The sequence below is a fragment of the Lontra canadensis genome, unplaced genomic scaffold (genome assembly GCF_010015895.1).
Source record: "Lontra canadensis isolate GAN:19392208 unplaced genomic scaffold, GSC_riverotter_1.0 scaffold55, whole genome shotgun sequence".
Taxonomy (NCBI): domain Eukaryota; kingdom Metazoa; phylum Chordata; class Mammalia; order Carnivora; family Mustelidae; genus Lontra; species Lontra canadensis.
In genome coordinates this window covers 13,231,482-13,251,829 of record NW_022631049.1, presented here as the reverse complement: position 1 = coordinate 13,251,829, position 20,348 = coordinate 13,231,482, and the positions used below count along the sequence as shown (strand labels likewise).

Below are 20,348 nucleotides of genomic sequence, written 5' to 3'. Positions count from 1 at the left end.
CTTCTTCTTCTTCTTCTTCTTCTTCTTCTTCTTCTTCTTCTTCTTCTATTTTTTAGAATATTTTGGGAAGCATAGATATTAACTCTTTGTTAAATGTCTAGTAGAATTTACTTGTGAATCCATCTGGTCCTGGACTTTTACTTCTTGATAGTTTTTGATTACTTAATTCAGTTTCATTACTTGCAATCAGCCTATTCAGATTTTCCATTTCTTTCTGGTTCAGTTTTGGAATATTGTATGTTTCTAGGAATTTATCCATTTCTTCTAGGTTGTCCAGTTTGTTGCCATATAATTTTTCATGATCTTCTCTTGCGGCCTTTTGCATTTCTGTAGTGTCAATTTTTACTTCTTCTCTCTCCTTTCTGATTGTATTTATTTAGATCCTTTCTCATTTTTTCTGGATGAGTCTGGCTAGGGATTTGTCAGTTTTGTTTATCTTTTAAAAGAACCAGCTCTTGATTTCGTTGATTTTTTTTCCTTCCTTCCCTCCTTCCTTCCTCTATCTCTCCCTGCCCCCATCCCTCCCTCTCTTTCTCTCTTTCTTTCTTTTCATTTTTTTCTGCTCCAAACTTTATTATTTGCTTTCTTCTATTCATTTTAGGTTTTGTTTGTTCTCCTTTTTATAGTTCCTTTAAGTATATGGTTAAGTTGTTTGTTTGAGTTTTTTCTTATTTCTTGAGGTAGGCCTGTATTGCTATAAACTTCCCTCTTAGAACTGCTTTCACTGTGTTCCAGAGATTTTGGACAATTTTGCTTTCATTTTCATTTGTCTCCATGTATTTTTTTATTTCTTCTTTGCTTCGTTGACCCTTTGGTTTTTTAGTATCATGTTGTTTAGTCTCCAGATGTTTGTGGGTTTTCTAGATTTTTTTTCTTGTGATCTATTTCTAGTTTCATACTGTTGTGGTCAGAAAAGATGCATGATTTGATTTCAATCTTCCTAAATTTAATGAGGCTTGTTTTATGGTCTAATATGTGATCTATTCTGGAGAATGTTCCATGTACACTTGAAAAGAATGTGTGTTATGTTGTTTTTGAATGGAATGTTTTGTATATCTGTTATGTCCCTCAGGTCCAATGTGCCATTCAAAGCCACTGTTTGACTTGATTTTCTGTCCCGATGATCTATCAATTGGTGTAAGTGGAGTGTGCCCTCCTATTATTGCATTACCATCAGTTTCTCTCTTTATGTCTGTTAATATCTGCTTTGTATATTTTGGTGCTCCAATGTTGGGTGTGTTGGTACATAGATATTTATTACTGTTCTAGACTCTTGTTGTATTGATTCCTTTATCATTATGTAATGCTCTTTTTTGTCTCTTGTTACAGTTTTTGTTTTGAGGTCTATTTTGTCTGATATAAATATTTCTACCCTGGCTTTTTTCCCCACTTCCATTTGTACCATTTGTATAGTGAATGTTTTTCCATTATTTCACTTTCATTCCATATGCTTCTTTAGGTCTGAAGTTAGTCTCTTATAGGGAGCATATAGATGGGTCTTGTTTTTTGTTTTTTTTGTTTTTTAATCTATTCCACCATTCTATGTCTTCTGATTGGAGCATTTAAGCCATTTTCACATAAAATAATTATTGATAGGTACACACTTATTGCCATTAAAAAAAACGCCTTCTGGCCTTTGTTGTTGTTGTTTTTTTCCTTTCTTCTTCTCTTCCTCTCTTTCTTTATAATTGATGAGTGTATATAGTGATTTGTTTGGCTTTCTTTCTCTTTATTTTTTGTGTATCTATCTAGGTTTTGGCTTTGTGATTACCTTGAGATTCATATACAACATCTCAAGTAGATAGCAATCTGTTTTAATTTGTTGGTCATTTAGGTTCGCATACATTCTTTAAAAAAAAAAAGAAAAAGAAAAATCGGGGCACCTGGGTGGCTCAATGGGTTAAAGCCTCTGCCTTCAGCTCAGGTCATGATCTCAGGGTCCTGGGATTGAGCCCCATATTGGGCTCTCTGCTCAGCGGGGAGCCTGCTTCCCCCTCTCTTTCTGCCTGCCTCTCTGCTTACTTGTGATCTCTGTCAAATAAATAAATAAAATCTTAAAAAAAAAAACCTTTCTAAAAAAAGGAAAAAGAAAAATCTCTTTTTCTTTTTCTCCTCTTCCCTTTTTACTCTTTCTACACATTTTATGTATATGTTGTCATATTTTACATCTTTTTATTAATATTTTCCTATGTCTAATTATTATTAATTTCCATTTCTTTTCCACTTGAAGAGGTTTCTTTAACATTACTCTTAAGGCAGGTTTAGTGGTGATAAATTCCTTTCTTTTCTGTTTGGGAAGCTCTTTATCTCTCCTTCAAATCTGAAGGATAATCTTGCCAGTTAGAGTGTTCTTGGTTGTAGGTTTTTTTCCTTTCGGCACTTTGAATGTATCATGCCACTTCTGGACTGCAAATTTCCTGCTGAAAAACCAGCTGATCATCTTACATATTTTTCCCTTATAGATAACTTTTTGTTTCTTGCTGCTTTTAGGAGTCTCTTTATCTTTTATCCTTGACATTTTAATTATTACATGTTGTGGTATGGAGCTCCTTGGGTTCATTTTGTTTCGAACTTTGTGCTTCTTGGACATGGCTGTCTATTTCCTTAGGTTAGGGAAGTTTTCAGTTATTATTTCTTCAAATTAGTTTTCTACACTTTTTTCTTTCTCTTCTTTTGGGATCCCCTTTAATGTGTCTTTGTTTGTTTGATGTTGTCCAAGAGATCTTTTAATTTGCCCTAATTTTTAAAAATTCTTTCTCTTTTTGGTGTTCAGCTGTTTCCTTTCCATTACCCTGTCTTCCAGATCACTGATATGTTCTTCTGCATCCTCTAATCTACTGTTGATTTCCTCTAGTGGGTTTTTTATTTCAGTTGTTGTATTCTTCAGCTCTGATTGGTTCTTTTTAATATTTTCTATCTTGTTATTGAAGGTATCACTGAGTTCTTCCATTCTTTTCTCCAGCCCAGATTATCTTTACAATCATTACTTTAAATTCTTTGTCAGGCACATTGCTTATCTCTGTTTCATTTACTTCTTTTATTGAGGTCTTGTCTTGTTCTCCTTTTGGAACATATTCCTCTATCTTCATATTTTGCTTGACTTTCTGTGTTTGTTTCTATGGATCAGGAGAAACTAGTACTTCTAAAGTTGAAGGAGTGGACTTGCATATAGTGGCCTCTGTGTAGACTGTATGGTTGGTGACTTTTGCTGCTGGCTGGCTGGAAAGTGACAGTGTATGCTAGTTACTCTTTTGAACTGTGGCTTTTTACAGAGAGAATAAAGAAAAAAATGATAGTAACATAAAAAAGAAAAACAATATAAAAGAAGAAAAGAGAGAAGAGAAAAAAGAATTTTAAAAAAAGAAGGAAAGAACAGAACAAAAAATAAAAAAAAAAACCGAGGCAAATTCTAAAAAGTTTTTTAAAAAGTAAAATAAAACAGTACCAATTAAAGAATATAAAAGGGGAAAAAAACTTCACAGTTGTTTTCTGTTCCTCAGCACCACGGGGTAGCTGGTGTGGGCTTGTGGACTTTGCACTTGCTGAGGTCCCAAGCTCACCATGAACCCTGTCCTGCTCTGGACCCTTGAAGTGGAGGGAGAGAGAGCATTCCCACAGTTTCTCAGCCCCTCTAAACCACAGCTTTTCTCTGTGTCTCACTGTATCTAGGGCTGGTGTGGACCTGTGGACCCTGGGCTTGCTAAAGTCACAAGCCCACCCAGAAAACGGGACTGGCCTGCACTCTTGTCCAGGCTTCCAAGGGTGGGTGGGAATATTAACCTTGTTGTTCTCCAGTCCCTCTGACCTGGAGAACTTTCCTACAGCTCCTCTGCTACTTAGCAGTGTTTTAGTGTTGTTTCTTTTATATGCTAGTTGCTCTTTTAAATTATAAGGTTTTTTGTTTGTTTGTTTGTTTGTTTTTGTTTTTCTGTGCTCAAGGACAGAGGGATCTGTTCCTGGCCCCTCAGTACTATCCCACCTTACTTCTCTTTCCAGTGTGTGTGTGTGGGGGGGCTTTCTTTGTTACTATGTCTCCATCTCTCTTACTGTTCTCTTGCCATTCTCTCTGTCTTTGGTTGTTCAGTAGTTTTTGAATCAGCCCTCAATTATTCTTCAGAAGAAATTATTCTATTAATAGGTATAATTTGGTGTCGTTCATGGAGGTGAGCTGAGAGTCTTCCTACAAAACCATCTTTAATTGGTCTTTATAACTTAACCATAGAAGTGATATCTACTCTTCTTTTATGTTAGGAGGAGAAGATTGGGTTGCATAAATTTGAAGGAAAAGAACAATAAAATGGATTGTGCTTCAAGTTATTCATTTTCGCTGAAATACCTTTACTTCTCCTATCCATCCAGCCATGTTATCCTCTCAAATTTGCCCCAAACCTCAAGTTTCCTTGGAAAAGTTATCCCTGACTGACCTTAGTTGTTCTTATTGATTTCCACTTGCCTTCAGGGACTTTGTCCCTCTGTTGTGTGTTTTCATTCGGAATGGTCATCTCTGAGAGCTTGTGTGTTCTTAGATCTGTGTAAGCTATTTCTCTCCCCTAGATTATGAGGCCCTGTGACAGAATAAGAAGTCAAGTTTTTTGTTTCTTTGTCTTTAATGCCTAGTATTCTAAACACAGGTATCATTTCATCAAATGGTATCTAGTAACTATAAGTTATCTCAAATAAGAGTTAATGATACATGGTGAGATACTAGTTTAACAAGGAGAGAACTTTCCTTATCTGTTAGGTACCAATTATGATATGAAGATCCTACTTTTTGTGTAGTTTTGAGTAAGATGTTTTTCCTCTGCAGTCATTAAATCTTGAGAGTCTGTTCTCAGACTCTCAAGCTCTCCCATCACCCATTTTATTCCTACTACAAATGAGAGCTGGAGGAGCACATAAATTAATAGATTGGAGATATTCCAACATTATTTCAACCCTTGTTTTTAGAAATAACATAGTTGTCATATTTCATTGAACAAGTGATGGTATTAGAATCCCCAAAGATCTCTTTTATAACTAAGTCTATCTTTGGAATTTGGAGTTTTCTAGCTCCTGCTGAAACTGAATAAATCTGGTGACATTTCACCACTTTAGGAGTTTTGGGTTCCAGAGTTCATTATTCCATCTCTGTCACTTGTATGTCCTCAACGTGGGATACAGAGTGTACATATTAGCAGGTGTCAGCAAATCCAACACATGCAGTTTCTTCCCTCTACCCTTAAGCCAGACAAAAAGTATTTCCATTCATTTTAATTTAGCCTTAAACTTATTTTAGAAGCAACTGGAAAAAGTCTCATTTATCTTTGTCATTGTGCAACTGGCTAAGAATTAAGGAAATCATGTGGTTAGATAATTTCTGAAAAGACCCAGCTTGTTAAAGATGGGCAAACCTTGGAAGGGTTGTCTAAATTCTGAGAGGACCCCTGAAGTGTGGCTACTTTTCTAAAAAGCAATCAAATTAATAACCTGGGCATAGTAATACTAAGGAGTTCCCAGAAAGATACTGCCTCATGAGGTTATCATCCTTTGGCATGTAATTGTCTTTCCCAGTGAAGGCTCCGTCATGGGAGAACTCAGGCTAATAGCATTATGCTGTGACTTCAGGCGGTCTCCTTCCCCACACCCATCCCGCCTTTCCTTTCTCAGAAACGGTGGACCCTTTGTCTGAACAATAGCAGAAAATTCAGAATAAGAAAAATCCCACAGGACCATATTTTTACTGCTATATTATAGGGATGGTCCTATGCTGAGCTGGTATCAATAAAATATGTTGCTGCTCTTGAGAATATCTCTGAAGAAAACCATCCGGGTGCCTTTTAGAACAAAGAATTAGACATGGTCTCCAGTGAGTGGATTTTCTAGGCCTATGGCTGTAGTAACTTCAAAGCGAGGTCTGTGCACAGAGGGAGGCACTGAGAATATTGGAGACCAAAGTGTTATATGACCTCAGATGTTTTGCTTGCTTGCTTGCTTTCTCTTTTGAGTCTAACAAATAGTCTCTGGAGGGCCAGTTCTGTTAAGGAAGTTCAAGAACCAATGAGCTTTCCTTTTACTAAAACACTATCTTTCAATGTTATTTACAGCCTTTTGTTTCACTACAGTAAAAGGAGTCCAGGGTAGGAAGAGGACAGGATGGGAGATAGGACACCAAATAAGCCTGATGGGTTTGTCCGTCCTTGTCCAGATCTCACTGTGCTGTCATCATGTAGAACTAGAGACATTTCCATACTCTCAAAAATGTCAGTGCTAGAAATCAAGGGACTTTCTTTTAGATGTAATTGTCTTCTAGTTTCCTGGTAAGCTTTATTTAAAATTTATTTGTTTGGGTCTTCAAATGTGTCACCATTTGGGGCTATGAAATTTCATATCTAATTATTTTGAAATTTCGTACCCTTTATACAAAAGAAATTAAAACAAAAACAATGAAAACATTGTCCAATTCTATGCACAATAAAAATATCCTTCAGTAATTTGATTTGCAGGAAATGAAAAGTATTATCAACAGAATATGCTTTTCAAAAATTTATAATCCTTTAAACGGGCAAATCCTTTCTCTGGGATTAGTAGCATGGTTTGTGTCCTAGGAGCCAAATCCTATTCTCTGATTCAATCCTCAAATCCTTTCTAACAGTGCCTATATTGATTTCAGACCCAGTTTTGCTTAAGAATCTGAGGACAGAATTTGGTGCTCTGTTTAGAGGTCCTTAAATACCTCTAAACTTTTTTTTACTTAAAAAAAATTTATTTAATTTATTTCTTTTCAGTGTTCCAGAATTCATTGTTCATGCACCACACCCAGTGCTCCATGCAATATGTGCCCTCCATAATACCCACCACCAGGCTCACCCAACCTCCCACACTCCCCTTTAAAACCCTCAGTTTGTTTCTCAGAGTCCACAGTCTCTCATGGTTTGTCTCCCCCTCCAATTTCCCCCAACTCATTTCTCCTCTCCATCTCCCAATGTCCTCCATGTTACTCCTTATGCTCCACAAGTAAGTGAAACCATATGATAATTGACTCTCTCTGCTTGACTTATTTTACTCAGCATAATCTCCTCCAGTACCATGCACGTTGATACAAAAGTTGGGTATTCATCCTTTCTGATGGAGGAATAATACTCCATAGTGTATATGGACCACATCTTCTTTATCCATTTGTCCTTTGAAGGGCATCTCAGCTCTTTCCACAGATTGGCGACTGTGGCCATTGCTGCTATGAACATTGGGGTACAGATGGCCCTTCTTTTCACTACATCTGTATCTTTGGAATAAATACCCAGTAGTGCAATTGCAGGGTCATAGAGAAACTCTATTTTTAATTTCTTAAGGAATCTCCACACTGTTTTCCAATGGAATTTACCTAAAACAGCCTCTAGTTCTCAAAGTGAAATTCTGATATATCAATGAGCATAACAGATGTGCTTAATTTTTAGGCTGTCCTTTGTTTTCACCATGCCTAGCTGAATTCATACTTCTCTGATTTGGAGGAACAACCTAGAAGGTTGATGCTGAACTCCAAAAGTTTTTGGTGACTCTGGGTGTTTCCTTAATCCCAAATATTGATCCTGAATGTGCACTGGTTGATCTCCCTGTCATAATTTTAGTGTTCTTGGAACTTGGTCTTTTTAAATACAATGTACATGTAAGTGTTGATTATACATATTTATATTCACAGAGGTCAGATGCTCTGTTACAAGGAGGGTAACTGGTATTCTGCTTATCTATACGAAGATGAAAATAAATGCTGATAATGATGATGTGTAGATAATGAAGACCATAAAAATCCCAAGTTGACTTTTTTAATCACTAAACAGTGTTTACAATATGAGGAGGGCAGTTTTAGGTAATGTGTTATATTATTTTATATTATTATGTGCTAATTATACAAATGATTATCCACATATGGTACATATAATAGCACACTGTAAAGCCAACTATTTGTCTTATCAGGACAAATTATTCCCTACCTAGAGTGGATAACAGACTTTGCTGTACAGTCTCACAAATTCCTGTCTGAGAAAAAGAACTGGAATATACAAATGTGCTCTGAAATAGATGACATTAATTCAAGAAACCAGAGAGTAGAGAGGTAGTAAGAGGATCCCCAAAACACGGCTGCATCATGAATGCCTACGTAGAAGACAAGTTTACAAAGAAACTTGGCAGATTACAGTACAATCAACCATGCAATCTGAGCAATAAAAACATTTTTGAATGAGCACTATGAGCAAGGTCCTGAACAAAACTCTTTATAGGGATTGTGTTTGATTCTCAGAACAACCCTGTAAGATAGATACTATTATCCTTTTCCATTTAAGGAAAATAAAGCTTAGTTAATATGGAATAACTTGTCCAAGATCACACAATGAAGTGACTCAGCCTGGATTCGAACCCATTTGTGCCAAACTCCAATCCCCAAGACCCGGATCCCACCTTTTGTGTTTCCTTTTTTTCTTCCCAGTCCTTTCTCCCAGCAATGTGCTCTGCATATCGCACCTATCTGCTCTGCCATCTCTTAATGCACAAATCTGATGATAACTTCTTGGTCTCAGTCCTTGAATTCTATGTTAATTGCCCTGAAATGTACTAGAGATCAACCACGTGCATGATAGTATATTTGCAAAGTGATTACAATAATATAGAAACTGCTTCTGACATAATGTTTGGTTATTAAAGTAGAAAGCTGGTCAGGGTCAGGGTTAGGAGCTCATGTAGTATGACCTTGGATAAGTGGTTTTGCAAGGCTATGTCTCATTTTCCTCAGCTGTAAAGTGTCCATGATAATAATACTTGCCTCTGTAGGTTGCTGAGAAAATTTAGTAGGACAATGCCTATAAAACTGTTAGCACTGTGCTTAGCTCATAACTAGCATTTAATAATCATTATTAGCTGGCATTACATATTCATTAGAGTTATTATGTATAAGTATATGGTATAAATCTTCTTTCTACTTGAAATTTTCTTCCTTTTTGATTTCCATAACATGGTCATGTTCTGTTTTTCTGTCTCTCTCTGGCTATTCTCTCTTCTTTACTAGCTTCCCTTCTTCCTGTCCCTTTGCACATTTTTCAAGGCTTGATTCTTGGCCCTCTTCTCTCTGGCACCTCCAGGATCTTATGTTCCTTGAAAGCCTTTCTGATAATCTACCTCATGCGCATGAAGCCACTCCTTGTCCTCAGTAGACCCTCCAGTTCCAAAACCTGTACTTCTTACCCATTTCTCTCTTCACTTCATTGTTTCTAGCCAGGGGCAACCAGGCAAGATACTTCCATGAGAAAATCTGTCCCCTATGGACTTGGTTCTTCCAAGTCTATGATCTCCAGATGCCCTTTCACCATTCTGGAAAATGGGTTATTATTGGAGGGGGTGCTTGGCTTCCCCACAGATCCCTACTATGGCATCTCAGTTGGGTGTTCAGGGTTAACTGGATAACATTGTATTCATGTCCAGTTAATGGTATATCATATTCTTCATAGTAGCAGTTCTAAACTTTTCAATTTTCCTTAAGTCCCCGGAGAGACTGCTATACTCTCACTATGTCTTTACCAGGAAAATCAAGGACAACTGACTTGAGCTTCCTCACATTCACTTTCCACCTAACAATTATCTATCAGTGTTCTTAGCCTCATCTCCTTTCAGTGTCCTCTGGAATCTTCTTCATCAGTTATACTTTACTTTCTATACATTTTCAAGACTCCTTCTCTGGTAACTTTTTTCTAATCATGTGGGTTTCCCATATATTAAGGATTTTTTTTTTTAAACCATGCTAGTATCTCCACGTGCCATACTCCATATTTTCTTACTTTTGCCTTTAGTGTTCCCCAGAGAACACTCTCCTTAACTTCTGGTAGTCTGGATTCCCCAAAACTTCTGCTGAAACTGAAGGGCACCTGGGTCTCCCAATCCATTGAATTATTGTCCGTTTCTTAGCTTGTATCCTTAACTTTGCTGAAATGCATGATATAATCATGTGCTTTTCTTCTAGACTTTTTCTTCCACTAACCTCCATAGTACCACATGGTTCCATCTACCACACTGGTTCCTCTTCTGTTCAATCTAATTTAATTCAATCTGCATGTATTCGTCTTTCACTTATTTCAGCTGAGGTTGATGAAGAAGCAAGATACTTTTGGATAATCTGGCTCATAGCAGTGTTACTGCCAAATAATTAAGCTTTCCTTTCTCTAAAACTAATTAACAGATATAACAAATTATGTCTTCTTCAACTCCTGGACCTGAAAGTTTGGTTGATGGTAATCATGTAATTTATTTGAGATAATCTTGAAAAGGGTGTCTTATTTACTAGCCATGGTTATGCCTGGTACATCTCATTTTAACTCAACAAGTACTACATCGTGTTTGTTATCTGTCAGGTACTATTCCCAGTGCTTTATAAATATTAACTCACTGAATATTCAAGACAAGTGGGTTATACTGTCCTACAGACAATGAGTGGAGTGTGCCCTTTGAATTAAATCCCAAATTGTTCATTGATTTCCTGATCGAATCTATTTTTAGTTGGATAGTCTTTACTACATTGTATTTGATTTCTCTTCTACTTAATGGTGGATATTCTTTCTTTCTCTCTGTTTTTTTTTTTAATGTTCTTTAAATAAAACTCAAAAACCAAAAAAAAAAAAAAGAAAAGAGTGGGTATTATGATTAATCCCATTCGATAGTTGAGGAAACTGAGAGACATTTAAATAACTAACTCAAGGTCATACAGCCAACAAGTGAGCCAGCTGGGATTTGAACCCATGTAGTATGGTTCCAGGTTTGGTGCTGCAGAGGTACTCAATAAATAATTGTTGAATGAAAAAAAATACTTGAAGAGCTAAATTTCTGACCATTTTGAAAGCGAATTTAAGATTTTTCACTTACATTTAAATTGTTTATTTCTTGAATTTTGCGTGTTCTTGCTGCTTTCTCTCATCATTTGAGAAAAAGAATGTCTTTAAAATTTGGATATAGAAATGTGTCAGTGGGACAAGGTAATTTGATCTCCAGATAACAAGACCTTTTCAGAATCTCCTTCTGGATTTCTGTTCTCACTTTCAGTACACCCTAGTGTGAAATGATGGGGGAATTTTTGAAAAATGTACTGAAGAGTTATTGCCTTCTCCAGGTTCCTTCGTATCTGCTACCTCTTCAGCAGGCTTCCTCACACAAACTCCTTTCCTGCAGTTGACGCCGGCGGCCGTAAGTCCTGCTGTGTTGGCACTGCTATCTGTAAAGGGTTAAGACTTTTTCAAAAGTTTTTTTTTTTAAAAATCCATTAGCTGCTGTTCCATCTTGTTTGTATACCTTGCATAAGTACCATGTTGTTCTCAAATCTCTTTTGAGTCAAGGGGTTTGTCTGTGGCTACAGAGGATTGATCACCGTGGCTCACCATCTTTCTGCTGGTCCCTGGTTATTCTGTTCTATTATTCTGAGCTAGAATTACTTTCTGAGCGTGCATATGAATAGTGTAAATCATCCATGGCCTCTTTCTATTTTTTTCCTTGAAAATGATCATTACATGATAACTTTCTGTCCTGATTTTCCCCTTCTATAAATATTTCTTCAGTTAAGTTCATTTGATCACTGTTTAAGATTCAGAGATCCTTCAGGATACTGGTAAAGCAGAAACCTAGTTGAATTTATCATTCATCCTAAATGCTGTCAAATTAAAAAATAAGATTTCTGTTAGTTTCTGCTCATCTAAATATCTGCTGTATGAGATACAAATTCAGCATATTTAATAGCATTACTATTTGTGAAGAGCAGAATATAATTTAAGAAAAAAAATTTAGTAGGACTGTAAACAACTACATAAAGGATAGGATTATAATAAACCTAATCACCATTATTTTGTCTTGTATTATCATTTAAATTTTTATAAATGTGTGCATTTGAAAAAGATAACATTCTTCCTAGTTTATCTAGCAAATGTATATTCTCTTAACATTTGTGTTAGCTGTGAAACTGTTATTTTATAGGCACCTACTAGAAAGTTATTAATTTTTAAAATAAATTAGTAGCTGTTATAATCATGATTATTCAGTAAAGCATTTTACTTTTACAAAAATAACACATATATTTTTGTATTTCAGCTGACTGGTACTATATTAGCACATAAAACAAATAAGGTAATTTGTTTGTTACTTTAATAATAATTTAGAATATAGACCCATAATTGAAAGTTATTATTGAGATATTAAGATTGTCTGATTGTATCTTATTTACTTTTTTGGTGTTACAATATCTTTTTATGAAATGATAGTGTTGTTCTTCCTAACGCACTTAGCAAAATAAGAAGTTGGCAACTCGATCAAAAAAAATTAAACCAAAATGTCATTTTTCAGTTATTCCTAGTGTTGCTATGCTCATGAGATATAATTGTAATCACAGGATTGCTGATCATTTACAATCACAATCACAGGATCGCTGATCATTTACAAGTTCTGGAATATTAAAAAATGATATTGAAGTAGACATTCAGCTAGTTGGCCTTCTAGAAGGCAAGGCTGAAACTGATGCCAAATATTAATCTGATTCTGAAATTCAGTATATATCTAACATTTCTATTTTTCTTCCCAATCCATTACTTCTATCTTATTCTAGGCTTAATTCTCTTGGTGTCCTCATTTCTAGGTGATCTATGTCTTTTGGGAACTCTTAGATCTTATGAGGTCCTCCTCATTTGACATTTAATCATTATATTTCTTTGTAGCCTTTCTGGGTCCAGGGTTTGCATGGCCATTTAGTTTTTGTGTGCATCCTTCTATTATCCCCAGCTCAATAAAAAACTACTTAAAGTTAGGCATAGACATTATTTTCTTTAGATCCCCTACAGCTCTTAGCTCTGTGTGCCTGAGAGTTCGAACATGAGAACATGAGCTTTGTGAATGAATAAATGACATAATTCAACCTTTATTGGGCATTTAGACAAGAAGGGTTAGTGGGTTTATCTTGTAGAGGGGAAGTTCTAGTGCTAGAGAGATTTGGCCAAGCTTACTGTCCCATGAAGTAGAGTCGTATGAACAGGCTGGCCTAGGGCTGAGTCACCTGTGACTTATCCATGTTTTTAGATCCTGTGACACAGGAAGTCAACAAACACTGGATCACAAATACAACTTAGTGAGTGCTGGGTCTACGCATGTGTCAATACTCTGTTTCAGAACTCTCTTGATAAAGAAACTCTTTATGGGTTTATATGCCTCAATTAAGTGGAATAAAGAAAAGTGACAGAGCCAGGACTTGAATTTAAGCAGTTCAGCTCCAAAGCTCCAGTTTTTTAATTGCTCCACTACACTGCGGCTTCATGACACAACGCTACATAGAATCAGAGTGATGAACATCTAACCCTCATGGACCCTCATGGTAGAAAGATCAGTCGAAAGTCCCAGGTAGTGCTACAACCCCCGTGTGAGGAGCCAGATGCTAGACCACGAAAACAGAGGGAGGACAATGTGTAGCAAGTTAAGGCGTCCTCAGGGAGTTCAGAGTCAGTCTGAAAGGATAGTAGGAAGTCAGCCTGCCCTATCAGTAGGGCGATCATATAATTTACTATCCAAACCAAAATACTTTTGAGAGCAAAAGGAAACACTGTAATAATTATGTGGAAACTACAAATGTAAACTGACTATATCAGGCCATCTTCCCTGGCTGAGTCTGTCAAAACTTCCCAGGAAAGGGAGAGAAAAATGTAAGTAAACTTGGTAAATGTGGGAAGCCAATTATCTGAAAGAGGATAAAGTTGGGATGAGGGCCCTAAACCTAGGGACAGAAGTCAGGTGCAGTTAAGGATGTTTAAAAAAGAACTGGGTGGGGTGCCTGGGTGGCTCGGTTGTTTAAGTGTCTGCCTTCAGCTCAGGTCATGATCCCAGGGTCCTGGGATTGAGCTCCATGTTGGGCCCCCTGCTCAGTGGCGAGTCTGCTTCTCCCTCTGCTCCTATCCTCACTTGTGCTTTCTCTCTCGCTTGCTCAAATAATTAAATAAATCTTAAAAAAAAAAAAAAAAAGAATTGGGTACATACTTATAACAAAAAGAGGCAAAAAAATATATCTAGACATGCAGAACAATATGGTGGTTTGTGTATGTGTGAAAATAAGTCAGAGGAATAAGAGAAGCTGAGAATGGATTCCAACAACTTATTGGGAGTTGAAGACCAGACTGATACTAATATGGGGTGAGTACATCATGGCAGGGACAGTGAAACAAATCCTGGTCATCAAAGGCTCACTGTGAACTTAAGAGGGAGTCCTTGTCACATCAGTATCTTCTTGGAACCAGGATATTTTTGTCAGGTGTTGTGTAGCCCTCTCTTCTCAGCTGGCTGATTTTTCTGAGAATTCCAGTGACAAAATTATAAATGTAAATAAACTTAGGAAATATGGGAGGCCAACAGAAAGAGGATAAGGTTGGGACCTCAGTCATGCACCTGGGAACAACAACAACAAAAAAAACACAGGCAATGGTGTTAAGGAAAGGACTGGGTGAGTATAGGTGACAAGAAGAAACCTGAGCTCCAGATGCAAGCTGAATATGATTCAGCAGTATATTTCCAGATCAAAATGACAGAAATTCGACATCACAAGTTGGAAAGAAATCTTTCCTTGCTCCAAGATTTGCCAAGGACCTCATGAGATCAATATGTGCTATTCTGACTTCTGCATTTTAAAAAATGATGCAAAGAATTAAGTCTAGAAAAGAATTACCAGACATATTATTGTGGTAGGAACATGGCCTTTCATGAAATTCAGTAGAAAGAGAGAAAGCTAAGGGTTGATTTCACTGTTTTCAAAAATCATGAAGAATATGGATACTCATTATTTTGCTTCTCCACAGTAGGTTTGAAACAAAGAAATGAGCTGACACTGCAGCAAGAGATATGTTAGTAATTCTAAGGAAGAACTTCTTGACGAAATGCTGGGGCAAGGAAGAGCTGAGATGTCTGACCCTGTAATCTTTTTATGATGGGATAGAAAATCACTAGTCCTGAGTTGTCATTACACATGGTATTTGAGGTAGGAGGTCCCAAGGAGTGAGTGGAGGAAGCTAAGTGCAAGGCTGTCTCCTGACAGACCCGGAAGTTCGGAAACTTGTTGGTGAGAAGAAGGAGACGTCAAAGGCAATCAACCATAAAAACGATCGTGTGGACTCTATCCCTGGTTCATGGGTGTGTTGAGATGATTCTTCACACACAGGGCCCAGCCCCTACTTCTGAAATCCAGGTAGCAACACTGCCATTGCCCTGTGACTTCACTGGTGTTAGTCCTCTTCATTCTACTTTAGCCCAGGTGATTCACCTGGGTGGGGACCCTGCCTCCAGCTGTGAGTTGAGCATCACTTCTCCCTTTTGAGTGGGAAGGAGCAGCTTCTCCAGCTGTCCCTCCCAGAAACTCCATGGCTTCCTTAAACCTCAGAGGATTTTCTCTGTCTGGTCAGAGATCCAAGATAGATTACTCACTATGTCTGGCTTGGTACCTGGTTCTTCTATTAGGAGAGAAGGCATACCCTTGCATAGGGCAGCAGCTAGCATCGAATTGGCTTCAGTTGAGACCTTTCTTGCCACTGCAGAGTGGCACTTAGGGCTCAGCATCCAGGTTGTCTGAGTCTCACTGGCCACTAGTCTTGGCCTCTCTCCCTCAGATCCCAAAGCCCCCCATCTGCAGAACCAGAGCTGCTCAGATGTCCTCAGGTGGATATGCTATTTACTGCTTGTGAGGCAGGTAATATAACTGCACAAGATGTCCTTGAATCATGCTTGTCTCTGAGAGGTAGAAGGCTGGTAGGAGAAAAAGGATGTGGATCTATGCATGGTCACCCAGACCTTTGCTCTGAAATCACTGAACTGGGTAAGAAAGGGGAAGTAAGTGTAGAACTAAAGGATCCATCTGCTCCTGGATGTGAACTCTCAGGAATCCTATGGCTCTAGGTCTTAGGCTCCGTTTTTGCCTCTATTGCAAACCCTAGACTTGCTGGGTATGTGGCTACTGTGCTCTCATGCAGGCAATGGAGATACAATGACAAGTAAGACAGATAATGTCTCACTCTCACAAGGGTTTATTCCTAGTGAGAGGAGAAAGACTATAAGCAAAGAAGCAAATAAATAAACAAGAAAATATCAGATGGTGACAGGTGATAGTAAATCAGAGTGATTGATGGGAAGTTAGTGTTAGGTTTGGGAACAGTTTAGGCTGAAATGTTGGGGACAGGTTCGCTGAAGAGTTTAATCAGTAACTTGCATGACAAAAAAGAGTCAACCAGACAATGCAGGGAAAGAGCTTCCAGGAACAGGAACTACTCGTGGAAAGGCTCTAAGCTGGGAAGGAGCTCAGTGTTTTGGGAACAAAAAAGGGAGGCCCATGGACCTGGAGCTGAATGAGGCTAGGATATGAGATGGAAAAGTTTGGAAAGTTTGTCAGACATCAGATCATGAGGAGCCATGGAGGTCAGGAGGGGGCCAGGAGAAGAGTGTATTAAAAATGGTCCTAGTGGGTATTAGACACTGGAGGTCATCTCACTTGTGCTTCTTACTTCAAAACGAGGAAGCAGAGCCCAGGGAGGTGTGATTTTATCACTGCATCTCTTCCAGCCAAACTTGGTCATGCTATGATGTGGAAGCAAGATCTTCTGTCCCACGATCCTTGCCACTTTACACCAATTTCTTCCTGAATTCTCAAGTGGGATTCCTGAATGTCTCCCTTTATTTTTTTTTAATTTTTATTTTTTTTTAATTTTTATTTATTTATTTATTCATTTGAGAAAGAGAAAGAGGAGGAGGAGAGAGAGAAAGAGCCTGAGCAGAGGGAAAGGTATAGGGAGAGAAAAAAAGCAGACTCCCTGCCGAGCAGGCAGACCAACACTGGGCTCTGTCCCAGGACCCCAGGATCATGACCTGAGCCAAAGGCAGACGCTTGAGTCACCCAGGTGCTCTCTGAATGTCCCACTTTAATAGGGAATTAAGTAAACTAGTATCTGTAAAAACATTTAGAGTAATATTCATTACTTTTTGCTTGTTACATAATAAACACTATATAAATGTTTCAAAGATTAAAAAAGTCATAAAAATGTGGAATTATTCTTCATTCACCTTGTAAAAAAATGCAGCTTATAAACATCTGTGTAACCTAGTTATGCATTTTCTCAATAGCAAGTACTTAGTTTGACTATTTAATGCCATAAACCAAATGCAACCCATTTATTCTAAGATTGGGACACATTCCCACTATACGGACATATGGTACAGTGTCTATATCCAGGAAGAGTTAGCATTCCACTGTACGCACAAACATTCAGAATCAGAAAATTGTACTGTAAGTTATGTGCACACAGGACACATGTGTGTATATACATCTTGGTTTTTCAAATAGCAATGACATTGCCTAAGGGAGCAATAGCTTTCACATCCTCCTCTGTGTTGAAAAGAAGGCTTTACTGAAGAGGACATATGGATGGAAATTCATTTTGGAATAGTCAAGATCTTCAATTCTAAAAGGATTTGAGGCTGGCTTGATTAAGCACAAACCCACAGCGAGAGATGTGGTGGTAGAATAGAAGCTTGTTGTCACTACTCTGGCCCTCATTCAGGATTTATAGCCCAAAGATCTGCCACCAGCTAGCTGTAATGGCAAATTACACTCTCATTCTCTGGCTTGAGTCTCCATCATCCTACTGCCTTCTAGACTTCCTCCTGAATCTCTCCCTCTAACTAACTGGTGGACTCTGACAGACTTTCTATTTTTTCTCTCTTTATTCCTACTTTATCTCTATACTTGATGGAGAATATAACAGAGAGAAGTCTCACTCTTTCCTCCAGATCTTGAAGAGACAGGAATGTTCTCCCTGACTTTGTCTAGGGTAGATGAAAGTATACATGAGATGATGGCTTTGAATCTAAGATGGTAGGGCAGGAAGAAACTTCAGAGTCCATGGGAATCTCTTTACTGTTCAGTTTTATGGCTCATGTAGAAGCAGGTAATGTTTGTACTGGGCACTAAGGTAAATGGAGGAGCTTACTTAAGAGCTGAGGTGTCCAGCCTGGACATTCCAGATACTCTAGACTCTCCAGGTACCCTGAGGGTGGAAGGGAGTCCAAGCTTGACAGAGGCTCTGTAAACTTCCAGGTCAACCCTAGGTATCAGTATCCAGCTGAAGACAAGGGAAAAGAAAGCATGGAGGATCATCTATAAGGATTATGATCCAGGTCTAATTGCACACCTTGGTGGACATACCATTGGCTGGAGCCTGTCATGGGGGGCACATTTAGCTATGAGGAAGGCTAGAACCTGGGTTTAGCTGTGTGTCCAAAAGGAAAAGGACCAGGTTTGGTGACTAGGTAGTGAGTCTCTGCCATAGAAAGGATATGACCAGTTGTATTCCAGAGACAGTGACAGAGTTGAAACTAAGACACACATTAACTTAACCCATAGCACAGGTCTCTCCTCGCCAAACCACACTCTGACATATTTTTCATATATCTCCTATCTTAAAAAAAGAAAAAAAAAAAAGCTTCCCATAAAAGGTAGCAAAAGGAAACCAAGAAGAAAGTGGTTGGTCCCTTCCCTGAGGAAGATCGGTAGGATGGAAAAGCACCAGTTGTGTTTGATATAGCAGACACGGAAAAATGCTAGTCTCAAGGCCTCAAGAAACCAAAATTTCATCTGACTGCCTCAAGGTTCAAAAAGTGAGGCCTGTTGCTCTGCAGAATGATGAAACTGCATTAGAAAATCTAAACTAACCACAGAGGGTATTCAAGTGAAAACTGCCTGCCCAACTTTTATGATGTGGATCTTACCCATGAAAAATGTGCTCCGTGGTAAAAAAAAAAAAGGCAGATCATGACTGAAGCTCATGTTGATATCAAGACTACTGGAAGTTATATGCTTTGTTCTGTGTTGGTTTTACTGGGAAAAAAAAAAAAAACAAAAACCGCTCAGATTTGGAAGGCCTCTCACACCCGGCATCTACAGGTCCACCAAATCCAGAAGATGATGGAAATCATTACCCAAGACATACAGACAAATGACTTTAAAGATGTTGTCCACAAACTGATTCCAGTCAGCACTGGGAAAGACATAAAAAAGACTGGGTTCATGATGGGTTCATTAGAAAAGTGAAAAATGCTGAAGAAGCCCAAGTTTGAAATGGGAAAACTCATGTTGCTTCATGGTGAAGGCAATAGGTCTGGAAAAACTTCTGGGATGAGACAAGGGTACAGTTAAAAGAGCTGATGGATATGAGCCACTAGTCCAAGAATCCGCTTAAAATTCAGACTTTTAATGGTGACAAATATAAAGTCTTATTTGTGGAGGGAAAAAAAAAAGACACATATAGCTTGGTACATGCAATTCTGGCATACTTTCAGTCAAAATCTACTCACAGGAAAGGCCCTGGTGAAACCTGTGGGAATCTCACAAAGAAGGGTCACATTTGCCTCCTTAGAAGAAAGAGAATTCCCACCGTTACCATGAACTCTGTAAGGAAACCAGCCTCCGAATCCTAAGCCTTGCTTTTTCTTACTTCTTTCGGTCCTTCCCCACTTGGTTGCTTCCTGAAGACCTGGGGAGGGAGGCAAGATGAGGGTTATTGCGCGGTTCACTGCAAACACCTGTCTCTTGGTTTTTACCTCAACCTTTGATTCAGATGTTTTCACTTCCTCCCCTTTTTACACTTGGCCCTTTGGTCTCTGTCCCCTGAGCTGACTTTCATCATCCAATTAGAAATAACACCCTCTCCTCGCTACCAGCTTTTCTGGGAACCGTAGGGAGTAAACCCCAAGCCTCCCTCACAGCCCGTGGGGCCAGCCGTGCTTCAAAGGAGCGTGGTGGCGACACCAGCTCACGGCTGGGCTTCTTTTCTGTTTGAACAGCTTCTATTGCTCACTGCTGATCAGTAACTCAATGATTCATTAAACACACAAACAATGAGTGAATCTGTTCCATTAGCAAGGCCACCTGTTGATCTCAGACATCCTCAGCTGAACTCTGCGAACGTGAACAACAGAATGCCTGCATCAGTGGAGGGCCCCATCCGCATTTGATGGCATGTTACAGCAGGAAAAGCAGAGTTCCAGCCTTGCTGGTGCTTTTATGCTTTTCCTTTCATCTGGTGGCAGGGCTGCAAGAATATACCAGGGAGTACAATGCCCTTCTCTATAATCAACTGGAAAACTCCAAGAGCTTGGTCATTATTGCTTCCTTAGGCTGATGGAATTAGACAAAGGGGAGAATGGGAATATCCTGTACCCTTTTGCCTGCAGGTGCCACGGCAAAAGAATTAGCAGAGTGCTAAATAAAAACAAAGAAGAAAAAAAAAAAAAAAAAAGCAAACGCCATGTAAAAGCCATCTTATTTATCGTGA

The 20,348-nt window shown here is 38.4% G+C and overlaps 1 pseudogene; it reads left to right on the top strand.

Moving 5' to 3' along the window:
* The first annotated feature begins 18,612 nt into the window (after positions 1 to 18,612).
* LOC116877992 lies at positions 18,613 to 19,253 on the top strand (annotated as a pseudogene).
* The last annotated feature ends 1,095 nt before the right edge of the window (positions 19,254 to 20,348 follow it).